The sequence below is a fragment of the Stegodyphus dumicola genome, chromosome 7 (genome assembly GCF_044657685.1).
Source record: "Stegodyphus dumicola isolate Sdum_Otavi_A_Nest chromosome 7, ASM4465768v1".
Classification (NCBI taxonomy): Eukaryota; Metazoa; Arthropoda; class Arachnida; order Araneae; family Eresidae; genus Stegodyphus; species Stegodyphus dumicola.
In genome coordinates this window covers 183,299,215-183,320,002 of record NC_140774.1, presented here as the reverse complement: position 1 = coordinate 183,320,002, position 20,788 = coordinate 183,299,215, and positions in this window count along the sequence as shown.

Genomic DNA, 20,788 nt, shown 5'->3' with positions numbered 1-20,788 from the left:
GGCTGAATTCGTAAGCACCAAGAATGCCAGTTCTCAATAGAAGAGATTTTTCACCCTTCTTACGTTTCAGTTTGCATTCTATACATTATGATAAGTCGCTGAGTTCTAATTAGAGTCTGGACTTACGGTATGTTATCGAAACGAGACTGTACAAGATGTTTACGCCATAGATACTAGCTGATTTTGCAAGCACCAAGAATGCTTCAGTTTGGTTCTCAATAAAAAAGAGCTCTCAATAAAAGAGAATTTTACACCCTTTTTACATGCCTGTTTGCATCCTATACATTATAATAAGTCGCTCAGTTCTAATTAGAGTCTGGACTTACGGTATGTTATCGAAACGAGACTGTACAAGATGTTTACGACATAGATACTGTTTGGTTTTGTGAGCACCAAGAATACTTCAATTCGGTTTTCAACAAAACGAATTCTCAATAAAAGGTACTTTTACACCCTTCTGACGTTCCTGTTTGCATTGTATACATTACGATACGTCGCTGAGTTTTAATTAGAGTCTGGACTTAGGGTATGTTACCAAAAAGAGTGAGACTGTACAAGATGTTTACGCCATAGATACTGGCTGATTTCGTAAGCACCAAGAATGCCAGTTCTCAATAAAAGAGATTTTTACACCCTTCTTACGTTTCAGTTTGCATTCTATACATTATGATAAGTCGCTCAGTTCTAATTAGAGTCTGGACTTACGGTATGTTATCGAAACGAGACTGTACAAGATGTTTACGCCATAGATACTAGCTGATTTTGCAAGCACCAAGAATGCTTCAGTTTGGTTCTCAATAAAAAAGAGCTCTCAATAAAAGAGACTTTTACACCCTTTTTACATGCCTGTTTGCATCCTATACATTATAATAAGTCGCTCAGTTCTAATTAGAGTCTGGACTTACGGTATGTTATCGAAACGAGACTGTACAAGATGTTTACGACATAGATACTGTTTGGTTTTGTGAGCACCAAGAATACTTCAATTCGGTTTTCAACAAAAAGAATTCTCAATAAAAGGTACTTTTACACCCTTCTTACGTTCCTGTTTGCATTCTATACATTACGATTAGTCGCTGAGTTCTAATTAGAGTCTGGACTTAGGGTATGTTACCAAAAAGTGTGAGACTGTACAAGATGTTTACGCCAAAGATACTGGCTGGTTTCGTAAGCACCAAGAATGCCAGTTCTCAATAAAAGTGATTTTTACACCCTTCTTACGTTTCTGTTTGCATTCTATACATTATAATAAGTGGCTCAGTTCTAATTAGAGTCTGGACTTACGGTATGTTATCGAAACGAGACTGTACAAAATGTTTACGCCATAGATACTAGCTGATTTTGCAAGCACCAAGAATGCTTCAGTTTGGTTCTCAATAAAAAAGAGCTCTCAATAAAAGAGACTTTTACACCCTTTTTACATGCCTGTTTGCATCCTATACATTATAATAAGTCGCTCAGTTCTAATTAGAGTCTGGACTTACGGTATGTTATCGAAACGAGACTGTACAAGATGTTTACGACATAGATACTGTTTGGTTTTGTGAGCACCAAGAATACTTCAATTCGGTTTTCAACAAAACGAATTCTCAATAAAAGGTACTTTTACACCCTTCTTACGTTCCTGTTTGCATTCTATACATTACGATAAGTCGCTGAGTTTTAATTAGAGTCTGGACTTAGGGTATGTTACCAAAAAGTGTGAGACTGTACAAGATGTTTACGCCATAGATACTGGCTGAATTCGTAAGCACCAAGAATGCCAGTTCTCAATAGAAGAGATTTTTCACCCTTCTTACGTTTCAGTTTGCATTCTATACATTATGATAAGTCGCTGAGTTCTAATTAGAGTCTGGACTTACGGTATGTTATCGAAACGAGACTGTACAAGATGTTTACGCCATAGATACTAGCTGATTTTGCAAGCACCAAGAATGCTTCAGTTTGGTTCTCAATAAAAAAGAGCTCTCAATAAAAGTGACTTTTACACCCTTTTTACATGCCTGTTTGCATCCTATACATTATAATAAGTCGCTCAGTTCTAATTAGAGTCTGGACTTACGGTATGTTATCGAAACGAGACTGTACAAGATGTTTACGACATGGATACTGTTTGGTTTTGTGAGCACCAAGAATACTTCAATTCGGTTTTCAACAAAACGAATTCTCAATAAAAGGTACTTTTACACCCTTCTGACGTTCCTGTTTGCATTCTATACATTACGATACGTCGCTGAGTTTTAATTAGAGTCTGGACTTAGGGTATGTTACCAAAAAGAGTGAGACTGTACAAGATGTTTACGCCATAGATACTGGCTGATTTCGTAAGCACCAAGAATGCCAGTTCTCAATAAAAGAGATTTTTACACCCTTCTTACGTTTCAGTTTGCATTCTATACATTATGATAAGTCGCTCAGTTCTAATTAGAGTCTGGACTTACGGTATGTTATCGAAACGAGACTGTACAAGATGTTTACGCCATAGATACTAGCTGATTTTGCAAGCACCAAGAATGCTTCAGTTTGGTTCTCAATAAAAAAGAGCTCTCAATAAAAGAGACTTTTACACCCTTTTTACATGCCTGTTTGCATCGTATACATTATAATAAGTCGCTCAGTTCTAATTAGAGTCTGGACTTACGGTATGTTATCGAAACGAGACTGTACAAGATGTTTACGACATAGATACTGTTTGGTTTTGTGAGCACCAAGAATACTTCAATTCGGTTTTCAACAAAACGAATTCTCAATAAAAGGTACTTTTACACCCTTCTTACGTTCCTGTTTGCATTCTATACATTACGATAAGTCGCTGAGTTTTAATTAGAGTCTGGACTTAGGGTATGTTACCAAAAAGAGTGAGACTGTACAAGATGTTTACGCCATAGATACTGGCTGGTTTCGTAAGCACCAAGAATGCCAGTTCTCAATAAAAGTGATTTTTACACCCTTCTTACGTTTCTGTTTGCATTCTATACATTATAATAAGTGGCTCAGTTCTAATTAGAGTCTGGACTTACGGTATGTTATCGAAACGAGACTGTACAAGATGTTTACGCCATAGATACTAGCTGATTTTGCAAGCACCAAGAATGCTTCAGTTTGGTTCTCAATAAAAAAGAGCTCTCAATAAAAGAGACTTTTACACGCTTTTTACATGCCTGTTTGCATCCTATACATTATAATAAGTCGCTCAGTTCTAATTAAAGTCTGGACTTACGGTATGTTATCGAAACGAGACTGTACAAGATGTTTACGACATAGATACTGTTTGGTTTTGTGAGCACCAAGAATACTTCAATTCGGTTTTCAACAAAACGAATTCTCAATAAAAGGTACTTTTACACCCTTCTTACGTTCCTGTTTGCATTCTATACATTACGATAAGTCGCTGAGTTCTAATTAGAGTCTGGACTTAGGGTATGTTACCAAAAAGTGTGAGACTGTACAAGATGTTTACGGCATAGATACTGGCTGGTTTCGTAAGCACCAAGAATGCCAGTTCTCAATAAAAGAGATTTTTACACCCTTCTTACGTTTCTGTTTGCATTCTATACATTATAATAAGTCGCTCAGTTTTATTAGAGTCTGGACTTACGGTATGTTATCGAAACGAGACTGTACAAGATGTTTACGCCATAGATACTAGCTGATTTTGCAAGCACCAAGAATGCTTCAGTTTGGTTCTCAATAAAAAAGAGCTCTCAATAAAAGAGACTTTTACACCCTTTTTACATGCCTGTTTGCATCCTATACATTATAATAAGTCGCTCAGTTCTAATTAGAGTCTGGACTTACGGTATGTTATCGAAACGAGACTGTACAAGATGTTTACGACATAGATACTGTTTGGTTTGGTGAGCACCAAGAATACTTCAATTCGGTTTTCAACAAAACGAATTCTCAATAAAAGGTACTTTTACACCCTTCTTACGTTCCTGTTTGCATTCTATACATTACGATAAGTCGCTGAGTTTTAATTAGAGTCTGGACTTAGGGTATGTTACCAAAAAGTGTGAGACTGTACAAGATGTTTACGCCATAGATACTGGCTGATTTCGTAAGCACCAAGAATGCCAGTTCTCAATAAAAGAGATTTTTACACCCTTCTTACGTTTCAGTTTGCATTCTATACATTATGATAAGTCGCTGAGTTCTAATTAGAGTCTGGACTTACGGTATGTTATCGAAACGAGACTGTACAAGATGTTTACGCCATAGATACTAGCTAATTTTGCAAGCACCAAGAATGCTTCAGTTTGGTTCTGAATAAAAAAGAGCTCTCAATAAAAGAGACTTTTACACCCTTTTTACATGCCTGTTTGCATCCTATACATTATAATAAGTCGCTCAGTTCTAATTAGAGTCTGGACTTACGGTATGTTATCGAAACGAGACTGTACAAGATGTTTACGACATAGATACTGTTTGGTTTTGTGAGCACCAAGAATACTTCAATTCGGTTTTCAACAAAACGAATTCTCAATAAAAGGTACTTTTACACCCTTCTTACGTTCCTGTTTGCATTCTATACATTACGATAAGTCGCTGAGTTTTAATTAGAGTCTGGACTTAGGGTATGTTACCAAAAAGAGTGAGACTGTGCAAGATGTTTACGCCATAGATACTGGCTGGTTTCGTAAGCACCAAGAATGCCAGTTCTCAATAAAAGTGATTTTTACACCCTTCTTACGTTTCTGTTTGCATTCTATACATTATAATAAGTGGCTCAGTTCTAATTAGAGTCTGGACTTACGGTATGTTATCGAAACGAGACTGTACAAGATGTTTACGCCATAGATACTAGCTGATTTTGCAAGCACCAAGACTGCTTCAGTTTGGTTCTCAATAAAAAAGAGCTCTCAATAAAAGAGATTTTTACATGCCTGTTTGCATCCTATACATTATAATAAGTCGCTCAGTTCTAATTAAAGTCTGGACTTACGGTATGTTATCGAAACGAGACTGTACAAGATGTTTACGACATAGATACTGTTTGGTTTTGTGAGCACCAAGAATACTTCAATTCGGTTTTCAACAAAACGAATTCTCAATAAAAGGTACTTTTACACCCTTCTTACGTTCCTGTTTGCATTCTATACATTACGATAAGTCGCTGAGTTTTAATTAGAGTCTGGACTTAGGGTATGTTACCAAAAAGAGTGAGACTGTACAAGATGTTTACGCCATAGATACTGGCTGGTTTCGTAAGCACCAAGAATGCCAGTTCTCAATAAAAGAGATTTTTACACCCTTCTTACGTTTCAGTTTGCATTCTATACATTATGATAAGTCGCTGAGTTCTAATTAGAGTCTGGACTTACGGTATGTTATCGAAACGAGACTGTACAAGATGTTTACGCCATAGATACTAGCTGATTTTGCAAGCACCAAGAATGCTTCAGTTTGGTTCTCAATAAAAAAGAGCTCTCAATAAAAGAGACTTTACACCCTTTTTACATGCCTGTTTGCATCCTATACATTATAATAAGTCGCTCAGTTCTAATTAGAGTCTGGACTTACGGTATGTTATCGAAACGAGACTGTACAAGATGTTTACGACATAGATACTGTTTGGTTTTGTGAGCACCAAGAATACTTCAATTCGGTTTTCAACAAAACGAATTCTCAATAAAAGGTACTTTTACACCCTTCTTACGTTCCTGTTTGCATTCTATACATTACGATAAGTCGCTGAGTTCTAATTAGAGTCTGGACTTAGGGTATGTTACCAAAAAGTGTGAGACTGTACAAGATGTTTACGCCATAGATACTGGCTGGTTTCGTAAGCACCAAGAATGCCAGTTCTCAATAAAAGAGATTTTTACACCCTTCTTACGTTTCTGTTTGCATTCTATACATTATAATAAGTCGCTCAGTTTTATTAGAGTCTGGACTTACGGTATGTTATCGAAACGAGACTGTACAAGATGTTTACGCCATAGATACTAGCTGATTTTGCAAGCACCAAGAATGCTTCAGTTTGGTTCTCAATAAAAAAGAGCTCTCAATAAAAGAGACTTTTACACCCTTTTTACATGCCTGTTTGCATCCTATACATTATAATAAGTCGCTCAGTTCTAATTAGAGTCTGGACTTACGGTATGTTATCGAAACGAGACTGTACAAGATGTTTACGACATAGATACTGTTTGGTTTTGTGAGCACCAAGAATACTTCAATTCGGTTTTCAACAAAACGAATTCTCAATAAAAGGTACTTTTACACCCTTCTTACGTTCCTGTTTGCATTCTATACATTACGATAAGTCGCTGAGTTTTAATTAGAGTCTGGACTTAGGGTATGTTACCAAAAAGAGTGAGACTGTGCAAGATGTTTACGCCATAGATACTGGCTGGTTTCGTAAGCACCAAGAATGCCAGTTCTCAATAAAAGTGATTTTTACACCCTTCTTACGTTTCTGTTTGCATTCTATACATTATAATAAGTGGCTCAGTTCTAATTAGAGTCTGGACTTACGGTATGTTATCGAAACGAGACTGTACAAGATGTTTACGCCATAGATACTAGCTGATTTTGCAAGCACCAAGAATGCTTCAGTTTGGTTCTCAATAAAAAAGAGCTCTCAATAAAAGAGACTTTTACACGCTTTTTACATGCCTGTTTGCATCCTATACATTATAATAAGTCGCTCAGTTCTAATTAAAGTCTGGACTTACGGTATGTTATCGAAACGAGACTGTACAAGATGTTTACGACATAGATACTGTTTGGTTTTGTGAGCACCAAGAATACTTCAATTCGGTTTTCAACAAAACGAATTCTCAATAAAAGGTACATTTACACCCTTCTTACGTTCCTGTTTGCATTCTATACATTACGATAAGTCGCTGAGTTTTAATTAGAGTCTGGACTTAGGGTATGTTACCAAAAAGAGTGAGACTGTACAAGATGTTTACGCCATAGATACTGGCTGGTTTCGTAAGCACCAAGAATGCCAGTTCTCAATAAAAGAGATTTTTACACCCTTCTTACGTTTCAGTTTGCATTCTATACATTATGATAAGTCGCTGAGTTCTAATTAGAGTCTGGACTTACGGTATGTTATCGAAACGAGACTGTACAAGATGTTTACGCCATAGATACTAGCTGATTTTGCAAGCACCAAGAATGCTTCAGTTTGGTTCTCAATAAAAAAGAGCTCTCAATAAAAGAGACTTTTACACCCTTTTTACATGCCTGTTTGCATCCTATACATTATAATAAGTCGCTCAGTTCTAATTAGAGTCTGGACTTACGGTATGTTATCGAAACGAGACTGTACAAGATGTTTACGACATAGATACTGTTTGGTTTTGTGAGCACCAAGAATACTTCAATTCGGTTTTCAACAAAACGAATTCTCAATAAAAGGTACTTTTACACCCTTCTTACGTTCCTGTTTGCATTCTATACATTACGATAAGTCGCTGAGTTCTAATTAGAGTCTGGACTTAGGGTATGTTACCAAAAAGTGTGAGACTGTACAAGATGTTTACGCCATAGATACTGGCTGGTTTCGTAAGCACCAAGAATGCCAGTTCTCAATAAAAGAGATTTTTACACCCTTCTTACGTTTCTGTTTGCATTCTATACATTATAATAAGTCGCTCAGTTTTATTAGAGTCTGGACTTACGGTATATTATCGAAACGAGACTGTACAAGATGTTTACGCCATAGATACTAGCTGATTTTGCAAGCACCAAGAATGCTTCAGTTTGTTTCTCAATAAAAAAGAGCTCTCAATAAAAGAGACTTTTACACCCTTTTTACATGCCTGTTTGCATCCTATACATTATAATAAGTCGCTCAGTTCTAATTAGAGTCTGGACTTACGGTATGTTATCGAAACGAGACTGTACAAGATGTTTACGACATAGATACTGTTTGGTTTTGTGAGCACCAAGAATACTTCAATTCGGTTTTCAACAAAACGAATTCTCAATAAAAGGTACTTTTACACCCTTCTTACGTTCCTGTTTGCATTCTATACATTACGATAAGTCGCTGAGTTTTAATTAGAGTCTGGACTTAGGGTATGTTACCAAAAAGTGTGAGACTGTACAAGATGTTTACGCCATAGATACTGGCTGATTTCGTAAGCACCAAGAATGCCAGTTCTCAATAAAAGAGATTTTTACACCCTTCTTACGTTTCAGTTTGCATTCTATACATTATGATAAGTCGCTGAGTTCTAATTAGAGTCTGGACTTACGGTATGTTATCGAAACGAGACTGTACAAGATGTTTACGCCATAGATACTAGCTGATTTTGCAAGCACCAAGAATGCTTCAGTTTGGTTCTCAATAAAAAAGAACTCTCAATAAAAGAGACTTTTACACCCTTTTTACATGCCTGTTTGCATCCTATACATTATAATAAGTCGCTCAGTTCTAATTAGAGTCTGGACTTACGGTATGTTATCGAAACGAGACTGTACAAGATGTTTACGACATAGATACTGTTTGGTTTTGTGAGCACCAAGAATACTTCAATTCGGTTTTCAACAAAACGAATTCTCAATAAAAGGTACTTTTACACCCTTCTTACGTTCCTGTTTGCATTCTATACATTACGATAAGTCGCTGAGTTTTAATTAGAGTCTGGACTTAGGGTATGTTACCAAAAAGAGTGAGACTGTACAAGATGTTTACGCCATAGATACTGGCTGGTTTCGTAAGCACCAAGAATGCCAGTTCTCAATAAAAGAGATTTTTACACCCTTCTTACGTTTCAGTTTGCATTCTATACATTATGATAAGTCGCTGAGTTCTAATTAGAGTCTGGACTTACGGTATGTTATCGAAACGAGACTGTACAAGATGTTTACGCCATAGATACTAGCTGATTTTGCAAGCACCAAGAATGCTTCAGTTTGGTTCTCAATAAAAAAGAGCTCTCAATAAAAGAGACTTTTACACCCTTTTTACATGCCTGTTTGCATCCTATACATTATAATAAGTCGCTCAGTTCTAATTAGAGTCTGGACTTACCGTATGTTATCGAAACGAGACTGTACAAGATGTTTACGACATAGATACTGTTTGGTTTTGTGAGCACCAAGAATACTTCAATTCGGTTTTCAACAAAACGAATTCTCAATAAAAGGTACTTTTACACCCTTCTTACGTTCCTGTTTGCATTCTATACATTACGATAAGTCGCTGAGTTTTAATTAGAGTCTGGACTTAGGGTATGTTACCAAAAAGTGTGAGACTGTACAAGATGTTTACGCCATAGATACTGGCTGATATCGTAAGCACCAAGAATGCCAGTTCTCAATAAAAGAGATTTTTACACCCTTCTTACGTTTCAGTTTGCATTCTATACATTATGATAAGTCGCTGAGTTCTAATTAGAGTCTGGACTTACGGTATGTTATCGAAACGAGACTGTACAAGATGTTTGCACCATAGATACTAGCTGATTTTGCAAGCACCAAGAATGCTTCAGTTTGGTTCTCAATAAAAAAGAGCTCTCAATAAAAGAGACTTTTACACCCTTTTTACATGCCTGTTTGCATCCTATACATTATAATAAGTCGCTCAGTTCTAATTAGAGTCTGGACTTACGGTATGTTATCGAAACGAGACTGTACAAGATGTTTACGACATAGATACTGTTTGGTTTTGTGAGCACCAAGAATACTTCAATTCGGTTGTCAACAAAGAGAATTCTCAATAAAAGGTACTTTTACACCCTTCTTACGTTCCTGTTTGCATTCTATACATTACGATTAGTCGCTGAGTTCTAATTAGAGTCTGGACTTAGGGTATGTTACCAAAAAGTGTGAGACTGTACAAGATGTTTACGCCATAGATACTGGCTGGTTTCGTAAGCACCAAGAATGCCAGTTCTCAATAAAAGAGATTTTTACACCCTTCTTACGTTTCAGTTTGCATTCTATACATTATGATAAGTCGCTCAGTTCTAATTAGAGTCTGGACTTACGGTATGTTATCGAAACGAGACTGTACAAGATGTTTACGCCATAGATACTAGCTGATTTTGCAAGCACCAAGAATGCTTCAGTTTGGTTCTCAATAAAAAAGAGCTCTCAATAAAAGAGACTTTTACACCCTTTTTACATGCCTGTTTGCATCCTATACATTATAATAAGTCGCTCAGTTCTAATTAGAGTCTGGACTTACGGTATGTTATCGAAACGAGACTGTACAAGATGTTTACGACATAGATACTGTTTGGTTTTGTGAGCACCAAGTATACTTCAATTCGGTTTTCAACAAAACGAATTCTCAATAAAAGGTACTTTTACACCCTTCTTACGTTCCTGTTTGCATTCTATACATTACGATAAGTCGCTGAGTTTTAATTAGAGTCTGGACTTAGGGTATGTTACCAAAAAGAGTGAGACTGTACAAGATGTTTACGCCATAGATACTGGCTGGTTTCGTAAGCACCAAGAATGCCAGTTCTCAATAAAAGAGATTTTTACACCCTTCTTACGTTTCAGTTTGCATTCTATACATTATGATAAGTCGCTGAGTTCTAATTAGAGTCTGGACTTACAGTATGTTATCGAAACGAGACTGTACAAGATGTTTACGCCATAGATACTAGCTGATTTTGCAAGCACCAAGAATGCTTCAGTTTGGTTCTCAATAAAAAAGAGCTCTCAATAAAAGAGACTTTTACACCCTTCTTACGTTCCTGTTTGCATTCTATACATTACGATAAGTCGCTGAGTTTTAATTAGAGTCTGGACTTAGGGTATGTTACCAAAAAGAGTGAGACTGTACAAGATGTTTACGCCATAGATACTGGCTGGTTTCGTAAGCACCAAGAATGCCAGTTCTCAATAAAAGAGATTTTTACACCCTTCTTACGTTTCAGTTTGCATTCTATACATTATGATAAGTCGCTGAGTTCTAATTAGAGTCTGGACTTACGGTATGTTATCGAAACGAGACTGTACAAGATGTTTACGCCATAGATACTAGCTGATTTTGCAAGCACCAAGAATGCTTCAGTTTGGTTCTCAATAAAAAAGAGCTCTCAATAAAAGAGACTTTTACACCCTTTTTACATGCCTGTTTGCATCCTATACATTATAATAAGTCGCTCAGTTCTAATTAGAGTCTGGACTTACCGTATGTTATCGAAACGAGACTGTACAAGATGTTTACGACATAGATACTGTTTGGTTTTGTGAGCACCAAGAATACTTCAATTCGGTTGTCAACAAAGAGAATTCTCAATAAAAGGTACTTTTACACCCTTCTTACGTTCCTGTTTGCATTCTATACATTACGATTAGTCGCTGAGTTCTAATTAGAGTCTGGACTTAGGGTATGTTACCAAAAAGTGTGAGACTGTACAAGATGTTTACGCCATAGATACTGGCTGGTTTCGTAAGCACCAAGAATGCCAGTTCTCAATAAAAGAGATTTTTACACCCTTCTTACGTTTCAGTTTGCATTCTATACATTATGATAAGTCGCTCAGTTCTAATTAGAGTCTGGACTTACGGTATGTTATCGAAACGAGACTGTACAAGATGTTTACGCCATAGATACTAGCTGATTTTGCAAGCACCAAGAATGCTTCAGTTTGGTTCTCAATAAAAAAGAGCTCTCAATAAAAGAGACTTTTACACCCTTTTTACATGCCTGTTTGCATCCTATACATTATAATAAGTCGCTCAGTTCTAATTAGAGTCTGGACTTACGGTATGTTATCGAAACGAGACTGTACAAGATGTTTACGACATAGATACTGTTTGGTTTTGTGAGCACCAAGAATACTTCAATTCGGTTTTCAACAAAACGAATTCTCAATAAAAGGTACTTTTACACCCTTCTTACGTTCCTGTTTGCATTCTATACATTACGATAAGTCGCTGAGTTTTAATTAGAGTCTGGACTTAGGGTATGTTACCAAAAAGAGTGAGACTGTACAAGATGTTTACGCCATAGATAGTGGCTGATTTCGTAAGCACCAAGAATGCCAGTTCTCAATAAAAGAGATTTTTACACCCTTCTTACGTTTCAGTTTGCATTCTATACATTATGATAAGATGCTGACTGATACATTATGATAAGTCGATACTGGCTGGTTTTGTGAGAACTAAGAATGCTTCATTTCTGTTTCAACAAAAAGAATTCTCAATTAAAGGTACTTTTACAACCTTCTTACGTTTCTGTTTGCGTTCTATACATTACGATAAGTCGCTGAGTTCTAATTAGAATCTACCAGGCTTTGGTGACAAACATTTGTCTTGAAATTGGCGACATTTTGAAATTTTCAATTTCCTAGAGTTCTCTAATGTCCATCTCTCTTCGGCTGTCGTATAAATAGAATGAAAAGACATTAGTTAGTTCACAGAAGATTGGACTGTTTTAGACTGAAGTTCTATTTTATTTACTATTCAGGAATCTTTATCCTTTGCGACCTGCAGTAATTAGAATTTCATATACGTGTTTAGACCAGATTAGATTTTTCTAGGGAACCACAATACTCAGCTTACTCTTTCGTGTAAAAAAAAAAAAAAAAAACTAGAATTACTGGAAATTATATGTCGAGTGCCAGGACCTTTTAACCAGTGGCGTTGCGTTCCCAACCAACTTTTCTTCCCAAACATTGTATACATAAAAATAACCTTTTTAATAATATACTTTCTTTATACTTATCGTATTTTTTCATAGTATGATACTAGATATATTAATCGTAGCCTGTTTTTCAGTTACATAAATTTCTAATTTACTTCCTTTCCTTGTTTTATTTCGTATCAGTAGTTTCGTATCAGTCATCAACGAAAAAATATTTACTTTTAAAATTTTGATTTAATTCTTGTTACAACCAAGATTACAGTTTCCGATTATACCGATTTGCCTAATCTAAGTTTGATTTACATTAAGAAAAATTAATAATTCGGATTAAAAATCGTATTATTTACGGAAAGAAAAATCCTTCGATAATAATAGCGGCAATCAGTGCAATTAACAATTCTTTAACTTTCATTTCCTACTTCGTTCAAGAATACTTGCGTAAAGAAAACAATGCACCAATAAACACACCAGATGCATCCCGTAGGAAAAAACAAAACACGTAGTAGTAATCCGCTTACAAGATGGATCTTGTATACTTTCTTTTCAATTGATAAATGAACCAAATAGCTGAAAACTGTTTATTTTTGTATGCTTTAAATATCCTTAATTGCTAGAACTTCTCGAAAGGATTTAGATTGATAAAGAAAAGCATTTTTCCAATAGCAGTGTTTTTCCTCTGCGATGGAAAGGAAATTAGGAATCTGAAAACTGCGATTCTGTTTCAGATGCAGAATGAAATGGGTTACAATAAATCATTTTAGGTTCAGTCAAAACGGCAACTGCATTCAAGCGCTATGATAACAGAGGATTTGTATAGCACAGTCATTTAATTACACCTTAAAGATGAGTAGCAGTGCAATCCAATCAAACAAAACTGAGAACAAGAAGCATTGTCTGTTTTTATTTATTATTTATACTATTTGATTATTCTAACACATTATTTATTATTATTAATAAACAAAAGCTAGATATTCTGTTGACGGACTCATAATGTACACTAAGTTTCATTAGCTTAAATACAGTCTGTTGTCATTAGCTTGTCATTAGTTGTCACTATCACATCTTTATAATATTCTCTTCGGTACTGTTCTGTTATCGGGACCGGATTCAGAAATGTATGTATGTGTAGATGCATGTGTCCATGTACAGGGTATCCCATAAATCTGCAAATATTTTTAAAATTCATAAAAATTGAAGGAACTGGTATAACTGAAGATGGCGTGCGAGAAAGTTATTCTCGTGAAGGGGGCTTTTGTTTGTTAAAGACAAAAATACATAAACTTTTCTTCACTAGAGGACGCCGAACAGACGCAGAGACAAGAACTATGTAAATCCGAGTCCTATAAATTGCAGGTTTTACGCTTCATAGCTCATTTTTGATTTTTCCTCCTTCGCGTTCGCACATAAAAGTTTTCATTGTGATGCTGACATTGGTAGATAAAGCGTTATTATTGAAGTTGGCCTTTATCTTAGCCAAGAATCGCCAGTTGAAGTTTTACGAAGGTTTCGGAAACAGAAGGGATAGAAGAAAGGTTCAGGTCCATTCACACTTACCAGACTTCCATGGTACGACGTTTCAAAGGAACGGGAAGCTTGCGTCATTGCCTTCGTAGTGGTGCACCAAGTTTATCAGAGTTCGGTACATTTGATGTGGCTTCGAAGATTGACAAAGGGAATAATCAACGCGTGCAGTAAGTAGCGCGCAAGAAGTAGCATGGAACACAAGTATACCGAAGACATCGGTATTTTGCATCTTTCACAGTGCTTTAGAATGTACCCCTACGATTTGCAATCAGTCCACCAGCTTTTATGAAATGACAAAGCTAAGCAATATGAATTCCCAGACTGGGCTTTGTCGAAAATCATGACGATCCACAATGGCTTCTCAATATCTTGTGGATAGATGAGGCTCATTTTTCATTGCATGGAGAAGTCCACATCTGGGCCAAGGAGAACTGACGTGCCTTTACTAAGGAGCCTCTACTCTCGTCGTGTTTAACTGTTTGGTGTGGTATCGCTGCATTCATTATTGTGGGCTTTTTTTCTTTGAAGATCGCTGTGCAAAAGCTGGATGGAAGACTTGCTCAATGGTTGGAAAAAGCTACTTGTAACTGCTGCAGGAGAAACTGATACCGCACTTACGGGATCATAATGCCCTTGTCACAGTGAATTTCTGTACGAAGGGACGCTTGTCCATATCACAACCGAAGCGTATATATTCCTAAGAAGAATTTTCACCAAAGATCGATTAACTTGCCGTCACTGTAGAAATGAGAGACACCTTCGCTTGCCGAACTTTACACAACTTGATTTTTAGTTTTCGTGTTATGTCAAGTCCAGAGATATCCGCAGAAGCCCATCTTTTATTGGTGCAGTTAAAGGATGCCATTCGCCAAGAAATCTCTTGTTCCATTCGTACACGCTGCAATTAACCTTTTGAAGACGGGATGGCCATTATAGTGGCCATAGAGTCCTCTCTTTGAAAAGACGGGGTTGTCCACTTTAGTGGCCATGTCTTTTCCCCCTATTTTCCAGGCTGAAAAGTGGGGTGAAATGTCAAATTTGACGTCCCTAGGGTTTTAACCCCTTATCTCTTTCGAAGGTCTTCCTTTTGCGACATAGATGCGCCCCTCTGAGAATCCATTAAACTACACACAAGAATCTTTGTTGCAAATATGAGGTGATTTCTTAAACGGGGGAAAGCATTCGGTTCAAGATTCCCCGTCCTTTGGTAGCTTTTACTGCTTCCAAAGCCCCGGCCTCAAAAGGTTAACTGCGTTGTAACTCGCTTGCAAACTGTAATTTGTGGTGATGGTGAACACACACACAATAAGAGTGATATACTCGTAAACATTTGCCTGCATGCAAATAAATATAGTATTGCTTGAAATGTGTGATTTGTTCTCGTGCAGTTCCCTCTATCGTCGAAAATTTGAACTATTTCTTTTTCTTTACCAAAACAATCTCTCTTCACCAGAATAGCGTTTTCACTCACCGCGTTCAATTCTGCCAATTCGTTTAATCTTTAGGAATTTTAAAAATATTTACAGACTTATGGGACACCCTATATGTATCTATATATCTATATCTATCTATCTATATATATATGTGTGTGTGTGTATATACATACGTCATACATATATACAATTCTGAATCCGGTCCCGATAACAGAAGAGTATTATATTTTCATTGCTATTTTTTAAATGTTATCCCTAGAAAACAATATTTTTTTGCTCTATTTGCCCAGTGCAAGTCTTAAAAGATTGAAATTTTAAAATGCTGTCAGTCGCAGAACGCAAAGCTTAAGAACAGAATGGGTTTTCACTGTTTTATTTAAGATAACAAGTTGTTTCACTAAAATACTATAAATTATTGCAAGTTAAATATAATTTGTCATGCAATATTTTATATTATTGCATGATAAATATAATAATGAATTTAAAATAAAATATTGCATGATAAACTAATGTACTAAGCAGTATAGAAGGAAAGAAAAAAGTTTAAAATCCATCATTTATTTCAAAAGTACTTTTTGCAATCAAACTTAGGTAAATAGCACTTTAATAAATATTTATGAAATTCTTAACTGAGTTACTGTATCGAAATCCGATGTTTAATGTTATGTCTAATAATTTACGTACAGCTGAAAATAATATATGTACCTCTTGAAATAATAATTTGCATCTTAGACTTTATTCAATCTGTTCCAGAGTGATTTAAAATAAATAATGCATCTCTCACGAGAAAAATTTTAGTTTTATTTCAAATATACAATTCCTTATTTTTAAAGCTTTAATCATTCCATGTTAAAATGAGTTGTATTGTTTACAAGCACAGTAATTAATTTATTTAGAGAAAAATGAAAGAAACCTAAGGAAAAATTAAAGGTTAAAATATTTAAAAACAGAATTATATTGGTAGAAAAAATCTGGGATTTTTTTATTTTGTTTTAATTATTGCGCACCTCTGATTAAAGAAATTTATCATGTTAAAATAAAATTTAATCAAAATGAATGATTTAGTAGTGTTATAAATGTTACTGCAAAATGTAATTAAGTTGTTGTTATCTTCTCCATGCAATTTATGGAAGGATGGTTATCAGAACCTCGAGGAGATTGGATTTCTGCCACACTAGTTTTGAAGAACAGCACCCCGGGGGGGGGGAACGGGTCCGAGTATCTTCCCCATCTCTCCCCTACCACCAAACCACACGAGAGGGCTTTTGGCTCTCGATATATTTAGAGTGCCCCCATACCGCAAAGACACTATACATTTACAAACATGCATGCCTCAAAAGGATTCGAACACGTGCCCGTTGCTACCGCAGTAGGCTCCCCTAGCCACTATACAGCTTGGGCGACATGTAATTAAGTAATACAATTAAATAAAACTCTACTACGAAGACGTCCGGTGTGATATCTATTTAGTAACATTTCTTAAAAGGATAAAATAAACAAAATGCATATATCACAATAAAATTGTACAAGCTACAGTTTAATACTTTTTTAACTTTTATATTTTGTATCTCTTATTATTGAAAACCTTAGATTAACTTATTTCTTAACGATCACATTTAATAGTCTTTCTTTAATATCCACGACCCCTCCAGTGGGCTGAGTTGATAACAATCACTTAATTTCAATAATCAATAATTTCTTGTAAGCTGTGCACTTAAGTTCGAGCCCAGGCGAACAACCTGGCTGCGGGGTTATGTTTCATTGTTTTCCACATCTGTAACATAAATACTAAGCTGTTTCCCACAGAAAGTCCTCCACGAAAGCATCCTTCTCATTTTAGGTAGGTAGCCATCGTGTGGTTTGACATGTTCGAAAGACCCACTCTACCTAATCTTCTAAAACCGATTTATAGTCGATAAACAGTTTGCCATAAAAGTTTAAGAAAATACAATTTTTTAAAACATATTTTTAAAAATGATTAAAAAAGTACCTTTTAAGTGCAAGTTTGGAAATTATACCAGACGGTTGTAAATATTTAATTGTATTAAATAAATGAAATTATTATTGCTTTCAGAAAGATAACATAGATCCTTTATTTCTACCTTTATAAAGCGTAGCTGTATTTAGGATTCTATTCCATTAGGGAATTTATATTGGATTTGAATAATAATAACTAAATACTACCTTTCAGTTGCAAGCTCATTAAACCGATATATATTAAACAAAACGTCACACACATGTATATATATATATATAATTTAACAAACATTCTATATTCGTAAAATAGAGAAGAAATAGAATATTAGAATATATATATATATATATATAAGGCTAATATAATATATATAATATATATATATATATATATATATATAGTCAAGAATACACTTAAATAGTTAAAATTCTACCTGTATGTTCTTTTCATTTTTAATGGCGACGTTCACTTATTTGAAAGTACGTGGAATTAAATCCACAGCCCCGTAGTCAAGTTGTTTTTCCCACCTTTTCTTACACGTACTGTTTTAGAATGTTCTCGAGATATTTAAAGCGAACTGGATTGGCTGACGAGGCTGACGTCATTTCTTGGAAGCTCCGCCTTTCCAGAGGCTATAAAAGGACTCGCAAAAGGAATATCGGGGCTTTTTCTTTAATGTAACAATGCAGTAAACTTCATACAAAAGTTATTAGTAATTCTTTTTTATTTATTCCGGAGATATGAATTTTGTAACTGCTATTTCTCCTGAATAATAATAAATGGATCCTGTTTTTTAAACTTATCGTCTGATTATTTAAGCTACGACTAAAGCTGATATATCACACACACACACATATATATATATTTATAATTTAACAAAAATTCTATATTCGTAAAATAGAGAAGAAACCGAATACATATATATAAGGCTAATATAATAATATATATATATACATATATATATATAAGGCTCTGGGTAACAATAAACGTAATCGTATACTCCTTCCCATGATGAATTTCGTGGACTTATTCTGATGTAAGCTAAGTGAGATAAGTCACAGCTACAACATAAAAAGTTTTCTTTTGTTAAAGTGTGAATGCATTTGTCTGATGGGTTCTGTACTTCATTTACTCGCCGATGCCGTATTTTGTTTGTGTTTGTATTGTATACATATAATATTAGCACAAAATTTGGAAGCACCAATGTAAGAACACTGAGATGTAGATGTGCAGAAACACTGATGGCGTAGATACTTGATGCTTAGAGCTTCCATCCATTTTGATGAAGAAACAGTCAAGCCGGATTAAATTCCATATTTATTTAAGTTCAGATTTGTGACCACAATGCACTTTCTCCAATCGTGCCTATATCTACAACAATTATGATGCTATTGTGATATAAGCGATCGTTGCAGCACACAGATGATTGCAGCAAAGCGTCTGGCCACGAGGAATGCACAAGCGAAAAAGTGAAGAGTATCGCAGTAGTAATGCAGAGGAAGAAGGGAGGGAGTCAAACAGTTTCAGTTTCAAGTTTTGGTTTACAATTTGGTGATTGGTGAACAGGCATCTGCATTAACCCATTAGCCGCTGGTGTTGCGTAGACGCAACGGTCAAAATAAATGCGTATATAAATATAACTACCAAAGATATTTTGTACCAGCAGATGATTTTGTGTAGGGAATATTATGAAGATTATTTCTGTAAAACAATATTTGCCTTCAACAATCATTTTGTTTATAATAATTAATCTCATACTTTAAGCAAAATTTAAGTAAAAGTTTCGATCGGGTATTTTTGCTGAAAATATTTAACGAAAGGATCGCCGTCTTTATGAGTGATCTATTTATAGTCAATGTCACCGTTTATCAGAACATTACATCAGTCAGATGTTTATATTTGTGTTGGGAAGAAAGGGAAAACAGGTGTTGCGTTGACGCAACGTCAGCAGGAAACGGGTAGTCACTATCCTTTTTCACTCATTCCTTTCGATGTTCTGGTTGTTTAAAAATGCCTAGAACGAGGTATCTTACATTAGAAAAAGCCCTTCAAAGATTTTTTGATGAAGAGACAGATGATGATAATGTTAATAATGACCAGAATGAAACTGATATTGTTGTTGTTCCCCCAGAAATTGCAGAGGCTAATGTCGAAGAAGAAAGAAATGGCAATGTTTTAAGTAATGATAATGATATTTTACCAAATGATACTGCTGGGGAAGTTGAAATTCACGTAAGAACTAAGTTTCAGCCTTCTAAAAGCAGTTATAGTCATACTAAAAAGTTTAAAAAGCAGAAGACTGAGATCTTGAAGTGGATAAAAAAGGAACTGTTAGTTATGCTTCAGGAAAGACATGAAGAAAGAGATAGAAGATAAATTATAAAAGACAAAACACAAGGTAAAACTAGTGCACAGATTTTCGATTTTCTTTCTGGTTTAGATATTTGCTCTCTTTTCGTTGAACAGACAAATATATACGCTCAGAAAAAAAATTATTGCATCTGAAACCTATATGAGAAGATTTATTGGAATATTATTGCTTAGCAATACCATATCATTATATGTAATATTATCATTATATATAATATTATTGGAATATTATTGCTGTAAGCAATATTAAGCAATATTATTGCTTACAGCAATACTATATCATTCTTTACCTCAAGAAAAAATGTATTGATCTTTTGATAAGGACATTTCTGTTCCTGTTGGACGAGAATCGATATCACGTTTGCAGTACAGGAATATGAAGCAGAACTTGCATTTGACAATAGTCAAATTGACAATACTGATAAATTATATGAGGTGAGACCGTATGTAAACTTACTAAATATCAGCACTTTTTACTACTGGAAATGTAAAGTCTCTGTTAGATTTCAGACGCGAGAATGCATTATTCCTTCTGCAAACTCCTATTGAGAATGTAGAATTAGCCAGAAATAGATCGGGAACAGGAAGACCTAGTTAATTCAGCATTCAAAAACCATTGCATGGAGACGGTAGACATTTTATCGTAAAGACCGTTCATAACAAAAGACTTTGTTGTAAAGAGTATCATAGCTAGACTGTTTACAGATGCAAAGTATGTAATGTAGCTTTACATCATGATCGTAATCAAGCTTTTCAGGCTTGAATCTTCCAGTTGAAATAATCTGTATTTGTAAAAGAAATACAACGTATATTTTAATATTAAATTAATTACAAGTAAAGTGATTTGTAGATTTATAAAGCGTTATACAGCTAAAACATAATCCTGCGCTCCACTCAAAAGAAACATCACACGAG